General features: G+C 41.4%; 1 protein-coding gene across 1 annotated transcript in view; it reads left to right on the forward strand.

Moving 5' to 3' along the window:
* The first annotated feature begins 1989 nt into the window (after positions 1–1989).
* The window catches only part of FRMPD1 (FERM and PDZ domain containing 1), a 136624-nt gene continuing 122002 nt past the window's right edge, over positions 1990–16611 (forward strand). Inside the window, exon 1 of the mRNA XM_057549156.1 lies at positions 1990–2106. The gene's annotated coding sequence lies outside the window, so the exon portion shown is untranslated. The remainder of the gene's footprint in view (positions 2107–16611) is intronic.

The following is a 16611-nucleotide window of genomic DNA, read 5'->3' on the forward strand; positions in this document are numbered from 1 at the left end:
GTTAGGTAAGTTTTCAGCTATAATCTCTTCAAATATTTTCTCAGACCCTTTCGTTTTCTCTTCTTCTTCTGGGACCCCTATAATTCGAATGTTGGTGCATTTAATGTGGTCCCAGAGGTCTCTGAGACTGTCCTCAATTCTTTTCATTCTTTTTTCTTTATTCTGCTCTGTGGTAGTTATTTACACTATTTTATCTTCCAGGTCACTTATCCGTTCTTTTGCATCCGTTATTCTGCTGTTGATTCCTTCTAGAGAATTTTTAATTTCATTTATTGTGTTGTTCATCATTGTTTGTTTGCTGTTTAGTTCTTCTAGGTCCTTGTTAAACGTTTCTTGTATTTTCTCCATTCTATTTCCAAGATTTTGGATCATCTTTACTATCATTACTCTGAATTCTTTTTCAGTTAGACTGCCTATTTCCTCTTCTTTTGTTTGGTCTGGTGGGTTTTTACCTTGCTCCTTCATCTGCTTCATATTTCTCTGTCTTCCCATTTTGCTTAACTTACTGCGTTTGAGGGTCTCCTTTTCACAGGCTGCAGGTTCATAGTTCCCGTTGTTTTTGGTGTCTGCCCCCAGTGGGTAATGTTGGTTCAGTGGCTTGTGTAGGCTTCCTGGTGGAGGGGACTGATGCCTGTGTTCTGGTGGGTGGGGCTGGATCTTGTCTTTCTGGTGGGCAGGGCTGCATCCGGTGGTGTGTTTTGGGGTGTCTGTGACCTTATTCTGATTTTAGGCAGCCTCTCTGCTAATGGGTGGGGTTGTGTTCCTGTCTTGCTAGTTGTTTGGCATGGGGTGTCCAGCACTGGAGCTTGCTGGCTGCTGGGTAGAGCTGGGTCTTGGCGTTGAGATGGAGAGCTCTAGGAGAGCTCTCACCAATTGATATTACATGGGGCCGGGAGGTCTCTGGTGGTCCAATGTCCTGAACTCGGCTCTCCCACCTCAGAGGCTCAGGCCTGACACCAGGCCAGAGGACCAAGACCCTGTCAGCCACACGGCTGCCTTGAGTCACGTGTACTGTGTCCAGATGGTCTCAACACCACAGTGCTCTCTCAAGGCTGCCTCCTTGAAGTAGCTCCCACTGTGGAAACTGGGCAAAATGCATATCCCAAAGATGAAGGAGGAGGATACATACTATTTTAACTTACATTTTCTATTTAAGCTGTATTGACTATCTTTCTGCATCTTTATATATTCTTCTAAACATCATTAATGATGGCTCTATGGTATTCTTTATATGGAAGTACCATAATTTATTTAATTAACCTCTACCTTTGAGCATTTAGATTGTGTCCATATTTTCCCTATAAATAATACTCCGAGGAACATCCTTGTAACACAATCTTTGTGCACCCTTAAAATTTTTTTTGATCATTATAATTATTACCTTAAATTCAGAGTTCTCAATTTTTCCCAGTGACCCTTTTTTTTTTCCTAAGGAAAAGAGCACTCTCTGGCCAAGAATGTATGTGTCAGATCTCTAGACCTCTGGGAACTACAAACATGGGATGGGAAATTTTGTTTGTCTTCAGAAGAAGTTTTCTTCCTTGTGCTGTAAGTTCTTATTATTTTGCAGCAGGAAAAGTAAAATGTATTCCAGGGTTTAGTTTGCATTGACAGTATTTAGAGCACATAATAATTACCAGCCATCTCCTTGCAGAGGTTGGAGGGTTGATTTTGCCACCACTCCCACCTCATCCCCATTACACAAAAACACATGTAGTATGTCGTAGAAATGTGCTTATACACAGCTGGATATAGTTTCTCGCCTATCAATAAAAATGCAGTGCCTGTTGTATAATAGGTGCTCAATTAATATTTATCAAGTGAAAGAAAGAGGTAGAAGGGAAGAAAGAATCTTTTATTGATTCAGTGATCACAGATCAACCTTTGTTAGACTTGCCCTCTTCCCATGTCAGAAGACCTTTGCAAAAGCTGGAAGTGAGCTCCTTATTTTTAACCCCTGCAGGAAAGAAAGATGAGGCTACCAATATCCATTCTCCACACCCTGCCCCCGGCATTTTCAAGATGACACACCTGACTGATCAAAGCCAACAAGTAGATACCTACAAGCATATTTTCTCATCTTAGAAAACACAGAGCTTCCTGAAGGTAGGAATACATTTTGTTCTTGCATATCAAAGTTGAATTGCTATACGTTGTTTGTACAAATTGTGAGTGAAGGAACATGCCAATCTACCCATTGTGTAATATTTAGAATTTATTTGGGGAGAATAAAGGCCAGGCCTTAATCTGTGAAAACTTATCCTAACCATTTTCTCCAGAGGGTCTCAAAATCTCAGGTCTGGAATGGCCTGAAAGGCCATCCATGCCTTCTCTGATGCTGGGCCCCCACCTCCAACATCCTGCTTCTGCTTGAGCATCTCTAGTGATGAAGAGCTCACTACTTTAATGGGCAGTTCCATTCGTCTTTGGATAGGCAGCTCTTCTTGTTAGAGCCAAAATCTGCATCTCCATACCATATTCTCACTGGTCCCAGTAATGTCCTCCAGAGTGTCAAAAGCAGATCTGATCATTCTTCCTCATGAATATGTAAAAGCAGCTTGGGTCTTCTTTGATACTTGTTTTCTCCAGGATAAAAATAATTTTTGAAAATTCTCTTAAAACTTTGCAGTTTTCCCTTACCCACAGCCTTCAATTTTCTAGTTAGCAATGATGGACTGATTTACTCTGAGCTCTCTGGCCCTACATCCCCACCCCTCCCCCACCCCCCACGTCCCCCTCCCCGCAACCAAAGGGAACATATTGGGTCCCTGGCAAGGACCTATAGGATTCAAAGCCAGAGACTCTCTACTCCTTACTCAGAGATTGTCAGTGAACAAGAAGTGTGTGCCTGGGTAATCTGTCTGTTCCCTCAGGTCTCTCTCAGTGGTGGATGGAATTCCCTGACCATCCATTTTATTTCCTGGCTTTTGCTCTATGAAGTGAAGGGCAGCTGTAGGAAGTATTTAGGAGAGGCAGTGTGGCTGCAGTAGAAAAAGCATAGGCTTTGGAGTGAAGGTAACATTTAAATTCCACCTCCTCTATGAAGCTGTTTTGAGACCTTGTGCCAGATATTTAACTTTTATGGGCTTTTGTTTCTTCATCTGTAACAGAGGCATCTAATATCTACTGCAGAGTGTCATTTTAAGGGCTAAATAAAATAATGTATTTCAAGTGCCTGGCTTATGGTGGGCATTTTATAAATGATAGCTGCTACTAATAATAAGAAAGAATTTTTCACTAGGAAAATTATGGCTTAGTCACACTCTAAGTGGAACAAGTAATTTTTTACTACAACAGTATCTATTATCAGTTGTCTGTCCCATTTGTGTTATCTCTGGCCTGTGATTCATGGTAAATTTTTTTATTGAATGGCCTATACCCACAGTACTCTGTCACCTCCTATTCATTCTTCAGCCCAAGGACAGATCAGCCTTCTGGCCCCACCTATTATCTGAAACTGCCTCCTTTAAGGGAAGTCCCTATTGCCAAATCCAAGGGACCCAAGTAGGCCTCTATCACTCTGCAGCACTTGACACTATTGGTCACACAACCCTTTCAGGAAAGCTCTCCCCTTCTAAGAGATTTCACATTCTTCTGGTTTTCCTCTCTGGATGCTCCACATCCTCCTTCCACACCTTGCTAGGGTCATCTTCTCAATGGTAGCATAATCTAAAGTTTTTTCCTGCACCCTCTTCTCTTCTACGCTCATGGGCAATTTAATCTGGCTTCAATTGCCATCCTTAAGCTAATAATTCACCACATATGTGTGGTGAATACTTCTCTCTAGAAACAAAGACCTGTATATCCAACCAACCTCTTGACTTCACTGTCTCCTTGGTTGTCCCATGGGTACTTCACACTCTACTGGTGAAAGTGGAACCAATTATCTTCCCCTCTAATCAAGCTTAACTCATATGCTCTGTTGCTTAATGATTGACACCACCATACAGTCCCTCCAGTTGCCAAAGCCAAAAATCTGGGAGTCAACCTTGATTCTTCCCTCTCCCTTAGGCTCTATATCTAGTTAACGACCAAGTTCTATCAATTCTATCTCCTTAATATATCTGAAATTCATTATATTCTTTCTACACCTTCCACCACTGCTTTTTCTCAGGCCATCCAGCAGCTGGTCTTCTTTCTTCTGTCTTATCCCTGATAGCACATTTGCCACCCTACAGTCTGTGTGATCTTTCCAAATATGTTTATGATGTCAGTCTCCTGTATAAAATACTTTATTTTTTGTTGCCCTCGGAAAAAAGTACAAATGCTTTTGGCCCTGTTTAGAAGTCCTTTTCTTGATCTTGTCCCATTTTCCTCACTAACCTCATCTCTTTCCCTTCTTCTTCCCCCACCTGATGTCTCTTTACTCTTTCCCTATCCTTCTCTTTTCCCTCTAAATCTCCCACCTCCATCCCCACATACTGCTACTGGCTGTTACCTGAACTCACCAAACTCTTAGTTCTGGGTCTTTTGCACATGCTTTTCTTTCTGATTAAAATTCTTTTCCCTACCTCTTTCTATCACAAGGACACTGGTGTTGGCAAGTGCCATTTTGGAATCCTCCCTCTAGCTTATTAGCATGGGACCCAGACCTGCCCTTCAGCCTATAGGAACAAGTACTGGGACACCTCGGGCCAGGCAGCTAGCAGGGAGGGGATAAAGCCCCACCCATCAGCAGGTCCACTGCCTTAGGACTCCCTGAGCCCTGAGTTGCCTCAGGACCAAGATCTGTACACCACAATGTCCAGGACCTGGCCCCACTCACCAGTACACCAGCACTAGCCCCAGGACTTCCAGGGCCACACACTCAGCCATTGGGACCCAGCCCTGCCCATCAGCCGGCCAACATCAACTCCAGGACCCCCAGGGCCCTGAAGCCAAAGACCCTAGGACCTGGCTGTACCCAACAGTGGGTGGACACCAGCCCCAGGAACACTGCAGTCCTGCAGCCTGATAGCCTGCCATGTCAGGACCCAGCCTACCCACCAGCAGGCCAGCACCAGCCCCGGGACCCCCAGGGCCCTGGCCCTGCCCACCAGCAGGCTGACCCCAACTCTGGGACCCCCAGGGCCATGCAACCAGAGACCCCAGGACCTGGTTCTACCCACCAGCAGGCCTACACCAGCTCTAAGACACCTTGGGCTCTTCAGCCAGCCACGCTGGGAATCAGCCCCACTTACCAATGAGCCAACACCAGCTTTGGGACACCCCGGACCTCACAACCAGCCGTGTCAGGAACTGGCCCTGCCCACCAGCAGGCTAACACTAGATCTGGAGCCCCCCAACCTTACAACCACCCACCCATGGGACCCACCCACCATTGGGCCAGCACTAGCCCTGGGACCCCCTGGGGCTCTGTAGTCAGCCACCTCATGACTGGGCCCCACCCACCAGTAGCTGGAAGACTCTGCACAGGCAGGGCATGACAACAAACTGGACTGGGGCCCAGCCATGCCTAACAGACGCCCCCCACAACAGCAGTCAGCCTGTCACAACAGAAGGGCCCATGCAGCCCACAGAGGGAGCACCCCTGGAGCATAGAGTTCTGGGGAGTATGCTACTGCTGCTTGCAAGAGACTCATTTTAGATCTAAAGACACACACAGACTAAAAGTGAGAGGATGGAAAATGCTATTCACTGCAAGTGGAAGTGAAAAGAAAGCCAGGATAGCAATATTTATATCAGACAAAATACAATTTAAAACAAAGACTGTTATAGAGACAAAGAAGGACATTACATTATGATTAAGGGATCAATCCAAGAAGAAGGTATACAATTGTAAATATATATGTACCCAACATAGGACCACCTAAATACATAAAGCAAATATTAACAGACATAAAGGCAGAAGTTAATAGTGACACAACAATAGTAGGGGACTTTAACACCCCACTTATATCAATGGACAGATCATCCAGACAGAAAATCAGTAAGGAAACACTGGCCTTAAACAACACATTAGACCAAATAGACAATAGATATATATATAGAACATTCCATACAAAAGCAGCAGAATACACATTCTTTTTAGGTGCACATGGAACATTCTGCAGGATAGATCACATGCTAGGCCACAAAACATGTCTCAATAAATTTAAGAAGATTGAAATCATATCAAGTATCTTTTCCGACCACAACAGTATGAGACTAGAAATCAACTATATCTTCAACAAATGGTGTTGGGAAAACTGGACAGCTACATGCAAAAGAATAAAACTGGATTACTTTCTTATACAATGCACAAAAATAAATTCAAAATGGATTAAAGACTTAAATATAAGACCTGAAACCATAAAACTTCTAGAAGAAAACACAGGTGGTATACTCTTTGACATTGGTCTTGGTAATATTTTTTTGGATATGTCTTCTCAGCCAAGGGAAACAAAAGGGGAAAAAAAATGGGAACTACATCAAACTAAAAAGCTTTTGCACAGTGAAGGAAATTATCAACAAAATGAAAACACCATCTACTGAATGGGAGAAGATATTTGCAAATGATATAGCTGATAAGGGGTTAATATATAAAATATATAAAGAACTCATACAATTCAACATCCCCCCCGCCCCCACAAAACCAACCCAATTAAAAAATGGGCAGAGGATCTGAATAGACATTTTTCCAAAGAAGACATACAGATGACCAACAGGCATATGAAAAGATGCTCAACATCACTAATCATCAGCAAAATGCAAATCAAGACTACAATGAGATATCACCTCACACCTGTAAGAATGGCTATTATCAAAAAGACAACAAATAACAAGTGTTGGTGAGGATATGGAGAAAAGGAAACTCTTGTGCACTGTTGGTGGGGATATAAATTGGTGCAGCCACTATGGAAAATAGTATGGAGATTTCTCAGACAATTAAACATGGAACTACCATACAGCCCAGCAATTCCACTTCTGGGTATTTATCTGAAAAAAATGAAAACACTAGAAAAGATATATATACACTCCTATGTTCATTGCAGCATTATTTACAATAGCCAAGATATGGAAGCAACCTAAGTGCCCATTGATAGATGAATGGATAAAGAAGAAATAGTATATATATACAATGAAATATTACTCAGCCATAAAAAGAATGAAATCTTACCATTTCTGACAATGTGAATGGACCTAGAGGGTATTAAGCAAAGTGAAATAAGTCAGAAAGAAAAAGACAAATACCATATGATTTCATTTATATGTGGAATCCAAAAAACAAAACAAACAAACAGAACAAAACAGACACTGAGAACAAATTGGTGGCTGCCAGAGAGGAGGGGGTTTGGGAGAGGAGAGAAATAGGTGAGGGATATTAAGAGGTACAAAATTCCTTCGTAAAATAAATGTGTCACAGGTATAAAATGTACAAAGTGGGGAATATAGTCAATAATTATGTCTTTGTATGTGAACAGATCAATTATTGTGGTGATCATTTTGAAATATTGAATCACTATGTTGTGTAACAGGAACTAATGTAGTCTTACAGGTCAATTATACTTCAAAAACAAACAAAAAAACTCATAGAAAAGAAGATCAGATTTGTGGTTACCAGAGGTGGAGTGTGGAGGCAGGGTAATTGGATGAAGGCAGTCAAAAGGTACAAACTTCCAGTTATAAGATAAATAAGTGCTAGGAAAACACACACACACACACACACACACAAAAAAAAAAAACCACAAAAAAATAAATAAATAAATAAGTGCTAGGGATGTAATGTACAACATGGTAAATATAATTAACACTGCTGTACGTTATATATGAAAGTTGTGAAGAGAGTAAATACTAAGAGTTCTCATCACAATGAAAAAATATTTTTTCTATTTCTTTAATTTTGTGTCTACATGAGATGATGGATGTTCACTAAACTTACTGTGGTCATCATTTCATGATGTATTAAGTCAAATCATTATGCTGTTCACCTTAAACATATACACTGCTATATGTCAATTATATCTTAGTAAAATTGGAAGAAATAAATTAAAAATAAATAAAATTAAAAATTAAAAAAAGCCTCCACTAACTCTCCTGTGCTGGCTTAGCTGCTGCTTCTGTGTGTCTGCATGACCTGTTCCTACTCCCGTCAAGGTGTCAAAGAACTTAGCACAATATCTTGCCATTGTGTACTTCTCTGCCACTTAAAAAGGATAACAGTCATGTCTTGCTCATTTTTAAATCTCTGATGCTAGCATAGTGCCTAGCAAATGGGAACTGTTCAGTAAGTATCTCCTAAGTTATGTTTATTGTTAAATAAGTTGATTTTGGGGAATAGTACCAAAGCTTTTGTTGTAGGGTAACCTGAAATTATAGGCTTGGAAAAGGAACTTAAAAGTCTCAGACATTATAAATGACTCGTAGGCTCTGCTTGCTTCTCAACCTGATGGACTTGGCAGACATACAATGATGGATACACATGAACATCGCATGCGTCCGAACGCAGTGTGTGTTTCCAAGAGAGTCACATGACACTCATTCTTCTGCAGGTAAAGAGCCCTGGGCCAGCTGAGCTAGGTTAGTTCACTCTGGGTGAGCCTTACAGGCTGCTGGCACACCTCAGGAGACTGTGGACTGTGTGTCAAGTGCACGAAAGCCAACTAGGGCAGAGAGCATGGGAACCGGTTGGAAGAAGAATGACACCACAGGGAGATGAATCTCCCATTCAGCAATTCTAGTCCCAGCTCTTTCATTAATGAGCTGTGTGACCTTGAACAAGTGTCTTCCTCTTTTTGGCTCCAGTGTCCATATTTGTAAATGAGGGCTTGGATTGGCTGGGCTCCAAAATCCCTTCCAGGATTGATGCTCTGGGATTCTGTGATCAGTGTGAAGACTGCAGACGTCAGTGGAAGGAGGCAGGTAAGTGCGTATTAGGAGCATGTGGCAACTGACCCATCAGTTTCAGGCCTTCAGCAGTCTTCAGCAAAAGGGAGCCAAGCTAGGACAGAGATTTGCTTTAAGTCACCCTGGAAGTAGAGACCTCTGGGGCACAATAGCTCACCATTGTGTCTTAAGGCTCTAAGTCAGGTCTGTCAGAAGGAAGTGTTTCCAAGGATAGGAGTGGGGGTAGGTGGGCGGCAGAGAAGTGTTAATTTTCACTTAACAGTAAAATTACCACATTTGGGGAAAGTTTTTATGTTTATTGACCAATAATTTTGATCATTTTCTTTGCATTGAAATTATCCAAAATTTAAGTGTTGGAAATGATTCAAAGAGTACCACCTGGAACTTAGCTGAGGCAGGCATGACAGCAGTGCAGTGTTTTTGAATGGAACTGTTAAGTGGGTGAATTGAGATTTTTTGAAGCTATGAACCATCAAGTCATAGAAATTCAGATTTGCTTTAGCCAAGTAAAAAAATCCAGTTTATTCTGAATTCTTAAATGGGTGGTAGTGGCTTTGATAATTGTATTAAAGACTCCTTGGGAAGCATAAAGAAAAATATATATATGTGCTTAATTGAATAAATACTCATAACCAACTGTTTCTAGTAGATTAGCTCTAGTACTTGGCAGAAAACTTAGGGTGATAAAGAAAAAAATAACATTATGATCTTTTAAAATCCTGGGAATATTCTTTTTGGTCATGATTCACTGGTGTCAGAATTTCTGAGAGGTGTATGGAAACTCCCACCTTTGTCCCTGAAAGAACTGGAAATACATGAGTACAAGGTGTGCTCAGGAACTCAAGCTTCTGGCTCAAGGTGACTCCTTTCAAGTCTGGTCCTTCCTTTGTGTTGACCAAGAGTTTCCTCAGCTTCTTAGAAAAATGCTTGTGTAATGATTCACTTTGGTTCTGAAAAGATAGATGCATAATCGCTTAACTTCTTGAAGGTGTTTGGATTTGAATCCTAGTGGACAAAGCACAAGCCAAATGTTGGTGTGGAGAAGTGCCAGTTTTAGCTCTCAGAATTGAGGTGGGACAGGAGCAAAGAAAAGCACCTCCTGAGAAATGAGGGAAACAGCCAGATGCAGAAATGGGCCTCCAGGAAGAGGAGCCTAAACACAAAAATAGTAATAATTAAATTTGCTGAGTATTTACTCTGTGTCAAGCAGGATTCCAAATCATAATGATCATAATCAGAATTATACTATTAATAGTTCTCACACCAGCCCTCTGAGGCAGGCTCTCTTATTTCCATTTTCTAAATGGAAAACTCAGGTACAGAGGTTAAATATTCACCCAAGGAAAATTAGGTGGTAACTGTAGAGCCGGGATACAAACTCAGGTAGTTGGGCTGCAGAGTCGTTGCTGTTAACTACCTGTGCCCTGGTGCATCTCTAACCTTTCAAGGTCATATACAACTCTCATTCTGTATCTCCAGCATCCGGTCTGGGGCTGGGAAGGTAATGGGCTTTGTTGAGTGTTCCTGAACTGAATGGAACCAAGCAGACTCAGCCTGTGCCCACCTGGAGTCTGTGGGAGGCTCTGTTTGACTCAGCACAATACTTGAGAGGAAAAGAATGCTAGCCAGTCCCTGGGGGCTGTCAGCAGAAGCCCAGTCCAGCCAGCTGATGTGGGATTGTGGGCAGGGATTCCCTCTCACTGCACAGAAACAGGAAGGAAAACCATGGGTACACAGGAGCCCAGAGCTGGGGGTGTGAAGAAGCAGCCTGCTGGTTCCATAGCATGTACGGGAACTCACTGCACCAGCCCCTGTACTGGGCACTGGCCACTGTGGATACAGAGCTGGATTGTCCACATTCCATGCCCTGGAGGAGCTCCATGCTAGTACTGGAAAAGGCTACCTATCTGATAGGAGCCAGGAAATTGCCTTAGGACTCCTGTCCTACTTTGTAGGGCCAGACGAGATTAATTCTCAATCCTATTGTCTCTCTTGTGGAGTTTTAAAATTCAGCTCACTGCCACTAACTGGATTCAGGAGATGGGTTATATAACTTTCAGATCTCTCAATGAACTTTCTGGATCAAGAATGTAGGGTTATGAATAGCCAAAGCAATCTTGAGAACGAAAAACTGAGCAGGAGGAATCAGGCTCCCTGACTTCAGACTATACTACAAAGCTACAGTAATCAAGACAGTATGGTACTGGCACATAAACAGAAATATAGATCAATGGAACAGGATAGAAAGCCCAGAGATAAACCCACGCACATATGGTCACCTTATCTTTGATAAAGGAGGCAAGAATATACAATGGAGAAAAGACAGCCTCTTCAATAAGTGGTGCTGGGAAAACTGGACAGCTACATGTAAAAGAATGAAATTAGAACACTTCCTAACACCATACAAAAAATAAACTCAAAATGGATTAAAGACCTAAATGTAAGGCCAGACACTATAAAACTCCTGGAGGAAAACATAGGCAGAACACTCCATGACATAAATCACAGCAAGATCCTTTTTGACCCACCTCCTAGAGAAATGGAAATAAAAACAAAAATAAACAAATGGGACCTAATGAATCTTAAAAGCTTTTGCACAGCAAAGGAAACCATAAACAAGATGAAAAGACAACACTCAGAATGGGAGAAAACAAAGCAACTGACAAAGGATTAATCTCCAAAATATACAAGCAACTTATGCAGCTCAATATCAAAAAATCAAACAACCCAATCCAAAAATGGGCAGAAAACCTAAATAGACATTTCTCCAAAGAAGATACACAGATTGCCAACAAACACATGAAAGGACACTCGACATCACTAATCATTAGAGAAATGAAAATCAAAACTACAATGAGGTATCACCTCACACGGGTCAGAATGGCCATCATCAAAAAATCTACAAACCATAAATGCTGGAGAGGGTGTGGAGAAAAGGGAACCCTCTTGCACTGTTGGTGGGAATGTAAATTGATACAGCCACTATGGAGAACAGTATGGAGGTTCCTTAAAAAACTAAAAATAGAACTACCATATGACCCAGCAATCCCACTACTGGGCATATACCCTGAGAAAACCATAATTCAAAAAGAGTCATGTACCACAATGTTTATTGCAGCTCTATGTACAATAGCCAGGACATGGAAGCAACCTAAGTGTCCATCGACAGATGAATGGATAAAGAAGATGTGGCACATATATACAATGGAATATTACTCAGCCATAAAAAGCAACAAAATTGAGTTATTTGTAGTCAGGTGGATGGACCTAGAGACTGTCATTCAGAGTGAAGTAAGTCAGAAAGAGAAAAACAAATATCATATGCTAACACATATATATGGAATCTAAAAAAAATAAAATGGTTCTGAAGAACCTAGGGGCAGGACAGGAATAAAGACGCAGACATAGAGAATGGACTTGAGGACACGGGGAGGGGGAAGGGTAAGCTGAGATGAAGTGAGAGAGTGGCATGGACATATATACACTACCAAATGTAAAATTGATAGCTAGTGGGAAGCAGCCGCATAGCACAGGGAGATCAGCTCGGTGCTTTTTGACCACCTAGAGGGGTGGGATAGGGAGGGTGGGAGGGAGACGCAAGAGGGAGGAGGTATGGGGATATATGTATATGTATAGCTGATTCACTTTGTTATACAGCAGAAACTAACACAACATTGTAAAGCAATTATACTCCAATAAAAATGTTAAAAAAAAAAAAAGAATGTAGGGCTAAAGTGGTGGCAAGGCTGGGTAGACAGGACTTGAGAAAGGACTCTGCAATTAAAATGGCTAGAGAGATTGTTGGATAAGAGAAAGGAGAAAAAGAAAGACATCTGTTCTTATGTTCATATAACACTAGGACCTATTTATCCCAGGAGGGAGGAGAGAACATTTATTCTCTGTGTTAGCCATGGAACCGGCTTTGGGGTCAAGTTTCTTGAGTGATGAAGCAATTTTGGTAGTCTAGGATTCATTTGGTGATGAGCAATGAAGGTGATGCCTGGTTTGCCTGGATAGTCCTGGTTTATGCTTGTTATACTGGTGGCATTATTGAATTTGCCTTGTTTCACTCTAAAAAGTATCCTGGTTTGGATGATAAATTTTATAGTCATGCTGCCGAAGGACAAAAAAAAAAACACCTGCATTTTTCTGGTGGGCTTGAGTTCTGAGTTTTAAAGCCAAAGAGATGTTGGAGTATAAACATCTCTTGCTAGATAGGCTTTTCCTCTGTTACCACCATGCCTGAATATGGACAAAAGTCAATCCTTTCCCCCTTAGCTTGGCTGGAAAATACAAAACTAAAATTTACTCTAAAAATTAATAGAACACCCACCCCCCAACCACCAATCTCCTATAAAATAGAAAAACAGACACAGGGTACAAATTCATTAAGTTTTTGCCATAGATCTACTTGACTGGCTCCATTTAGAGTTATCAGTTCTTGGATCTTTTAGCTTTCCTCCACCTGGAGTTCTGGGGCACACAGCCACACAGAGGCTGGAGTGGGGTGCTGGTAGGGAACCACAGATGTAGGGGGGAGCCTGTCAGCCTCTCACATGTCCTGCTGTTCTATAGGACCCTAGTCCTTGAGGTATCATCTCCTGACTCCCGGGGGAAGGGAGGGAGGAGAGTCGTTTTCTCACCCCTGGAGATCTGCTTGAAACATAGTCACTGTGACTGTAGTGATTAGTAGAAACTTGTGAAAGAATCAAGGAGAAGGAATGAAATTGGTGTTTCATGAAATTTAATTGAGCATCGCCCTGCTCTTTAGCAGCAATCAGCTCAGTTTATGTGACCACCTTTACAGATGGAGGAAAACAAGGATTTGGGGAAGGAGCCTTTCTTGTGTGTCCTTTGCTCTCTCTCCCCTCACTGGTCCATCTACCTGTGTCTGTGTTGTTGTGCTGCTATTGCTAAAGCCATCAAACGAGACCTGTGACTGTACTCAACCTTAGTCATTTGTTTGTTACAGAAGCATTTTTGGACTGTTTGAATGGCTTCATCACCTCGTTCCTTTGGATACAGATGGAGATTAGGAGGAATATAAATAGACAGTTATTGAGGATTAGGCCTGTCATAGATATTGAAGGGAATTACAGGGTCAAGAAATTATAGTCAAAATTCAAAGAGACGTAAAAAGGATGAGACATTGTTTAGGTTTTGATGTTAGAAGCTCATTGTTTCAAAGATCTGGGAGTGTGTGATAAAACCATGCCAGCTCTTTTTTTTTAATTTTTTAAAAATGTGTTTATTTCTTGTTTTTTTTTTTAATTTTATATATTTTTTTATACAACAGGTTCTTATTAGTTATCCATTTTATACATATCGGTGTATATATGTCAATCCCAATCTCCCAATTCATCCCACCACCACCACCGCACCCCCACTTTCCTCCCTTGGTGTCCATATGTTTGTTCTCTACATCTGTGTCTCTATTTCTGCCCTGCAAACTGGTTCATCTGTACCATTTTTCTAGAAAACCATGCCAGCTCTTGTTTCCACCTTCCCAACATAAAACAGCTAAAGATCACTGAATAAATTAATAAGAGATAGCAAGGGTGTGCTTCCTCAAGGAAAATTCCCCTAAGAAGCTTGCCATTTCAGGAAGACATGGGTTGTGGGTTTTGTGAATCAGCTTTAAAAGGAGCCAGATGAGCTTATGACCAGTGATAATATCTGTAGCTACTGAAGTTGAGACAGGGTAGTCAGTCAATTCTCATGCTTCCTTCATGTCACATTCATGTCACAGGGGCCACACGAATGGGCTGGGAATGTTTCCCTGCAGGGTCCTTGCTGATACTCAGTTTCCTCTGATAAATTGCCTCATTCTTCACATCAAATCCTCTTCAAAACGAAGTAAATTCTGGGTTGATGAAATAACACACTGATCATTTAAGAAACGTGACATAACCTACCTGTGAAGATTATTGAATGTGTGCAGAAGCCTTCCAAATTTTAAACTCTGTGGGCTAGAAACCAATTCCAAGGCACTGCCATTGCGCAAAACCTTGTTTTCGTTTGCAAATCATGCCCGGGAACTGTCATCAGAAACAACTTGTCAATCTGAAAAGCAACCACACTCATAACTTTATAGTAATGATAGAAATACTGAGAGTATTTAAGTTTGAATAAAAACAATAGTTAAAATGTATCAAAGGCATATTGTGTGCCAGGTCCTGCCCTGAGTTTTACATGCATTGTCTTGCTTAATACTCCCAATAATAAGTATTCTTATGTAGGCATTATTATATTATTATTCTAATTTTACAGATGAATATTATTACAGCCCAACTTCTCTCTAGAATTTCTGACCAGACGTCGACTGTCTACTCAACCTCTCTGTTTGGATATTTAATAGGCATCTCAAGTTTAAAGTGTCCAAAATTTGGCCGCTAACATTCGTTTTCTCCTTCCCCTTCTTCCAACAAACTTCCACCCCTTCAGTCTTCCTCATCAAAGGTGATGGCAACTCCAGCCTTCACGATGCTCAGGCCGAAAGCCTGGGAGTTGTCTTTGACTCCTCTCTTTTCGCTCACACACCACATCCCATCTGGTTAGCAAATCCTGATGCTGCACCTTCCAACTATATCAGAATCTGACCACTTCTCACTCCTCCACTGCTACTACCTGGTTCAAACTGCCATCCTGTCTCAGCTGGATGGCTGCTGTGACCTCCGTCTGCCCTCGCCCACTTCAAGTCTATTCTCTTCCAGGTAGCCAGACTGCCCCTGTTAAAATGAAAGTTCAGAACCCTCCAGCAGCTTCTCATCTGACTCAGAGTGGAAATCAAAGCCCTTACAATGGCTACAAAGCCTCATGAGGGGCCAGCTTCTTTTCTGATCTTTACTTTGAGTTTGCACACTCTGAATTTTATGCAGTGTTTTGTGCATATGTGAATCTGTGTGTTCTTCTGGGAGAGTCTATGTAGTGGTCACCAGATTCTCAAAGGACTCAAAATCTCCCAAAAGCTTAAGAATCACTGCTTGGAGGAAACCTCATACTTGAAAATCCAATTTAAAGAAGGCATTTATTCAAATTATAAAATGATTTGGAAAGGATTCTTTATTTTTTTTAAAAAAAACATTGAGTTGTACCCTTTAATTTATTTTTTTAAAATATTTATTTAATTAATTTATTTGGTTGTGCTGGGTCTTAGTTGCGTCAGGCAGGCTCCTTAGTTGTGGCTCACGGGCTCCTTAGTTGTGGCACGTGTGCTCCTTAGTTGTGGCTTTCCGACTCCTTAGTTGTGGCATGTGAACTCTTAGTTGCGGCATGCATGTGGGATCTAGTTCCCTGACCAGGGATTGAACCCGGGCCCCCTGCATTGGGAGAATGGAGTCTTAACCACTGTGCCACCAGGGAAGTCCCGGAAAGGATTCTTTATTTAACAAAAGGAATCATTGAAAGTGTCTTGTGCGTTTACAATACAATGAAATTAAATATATTTAATTATTTTAGCAGACTCTTTGTGACCCAAGTGCATCAGTTCTAAGAGGATTCAGAGTAAATCAGGCTACAATAAAATCTATGTGTAGCAAATAGATGTTTGAGCCTCTAGCTAACAGTTCTCTTATTTTAAATAATAGCAAACCTATATGCACAGTTTGGGGCCTGTTATGTGTAAGGTATTATATTTGGAAACATTTTTTACATATTTCAGTACATAGAGCTGGGCACAGAGTAATGATGTCTGTCTCTGTATGCTCTTCTCCCCTTACCCCTCATCCTAGAATTTGTAGCATTTCACAGATCAGCAAGCTGTGAAATGAGATTGGACCCAAAGTG

Source organism: Balaenoptera acutorostrata, chromosome 6, assembly GCF_949987535.1.
Source record: "Balaenoptera acutorostrata chromosome 6, mBalAcu1.1, whole genome shotgun sequence".
Lineage (NCBI taxonomy): Eukaryota > Metazoa > Chordata > Mammalia > Artiodactyla > Balaenopteridae > Balaenoptera > Balaenoptera acutorostrata.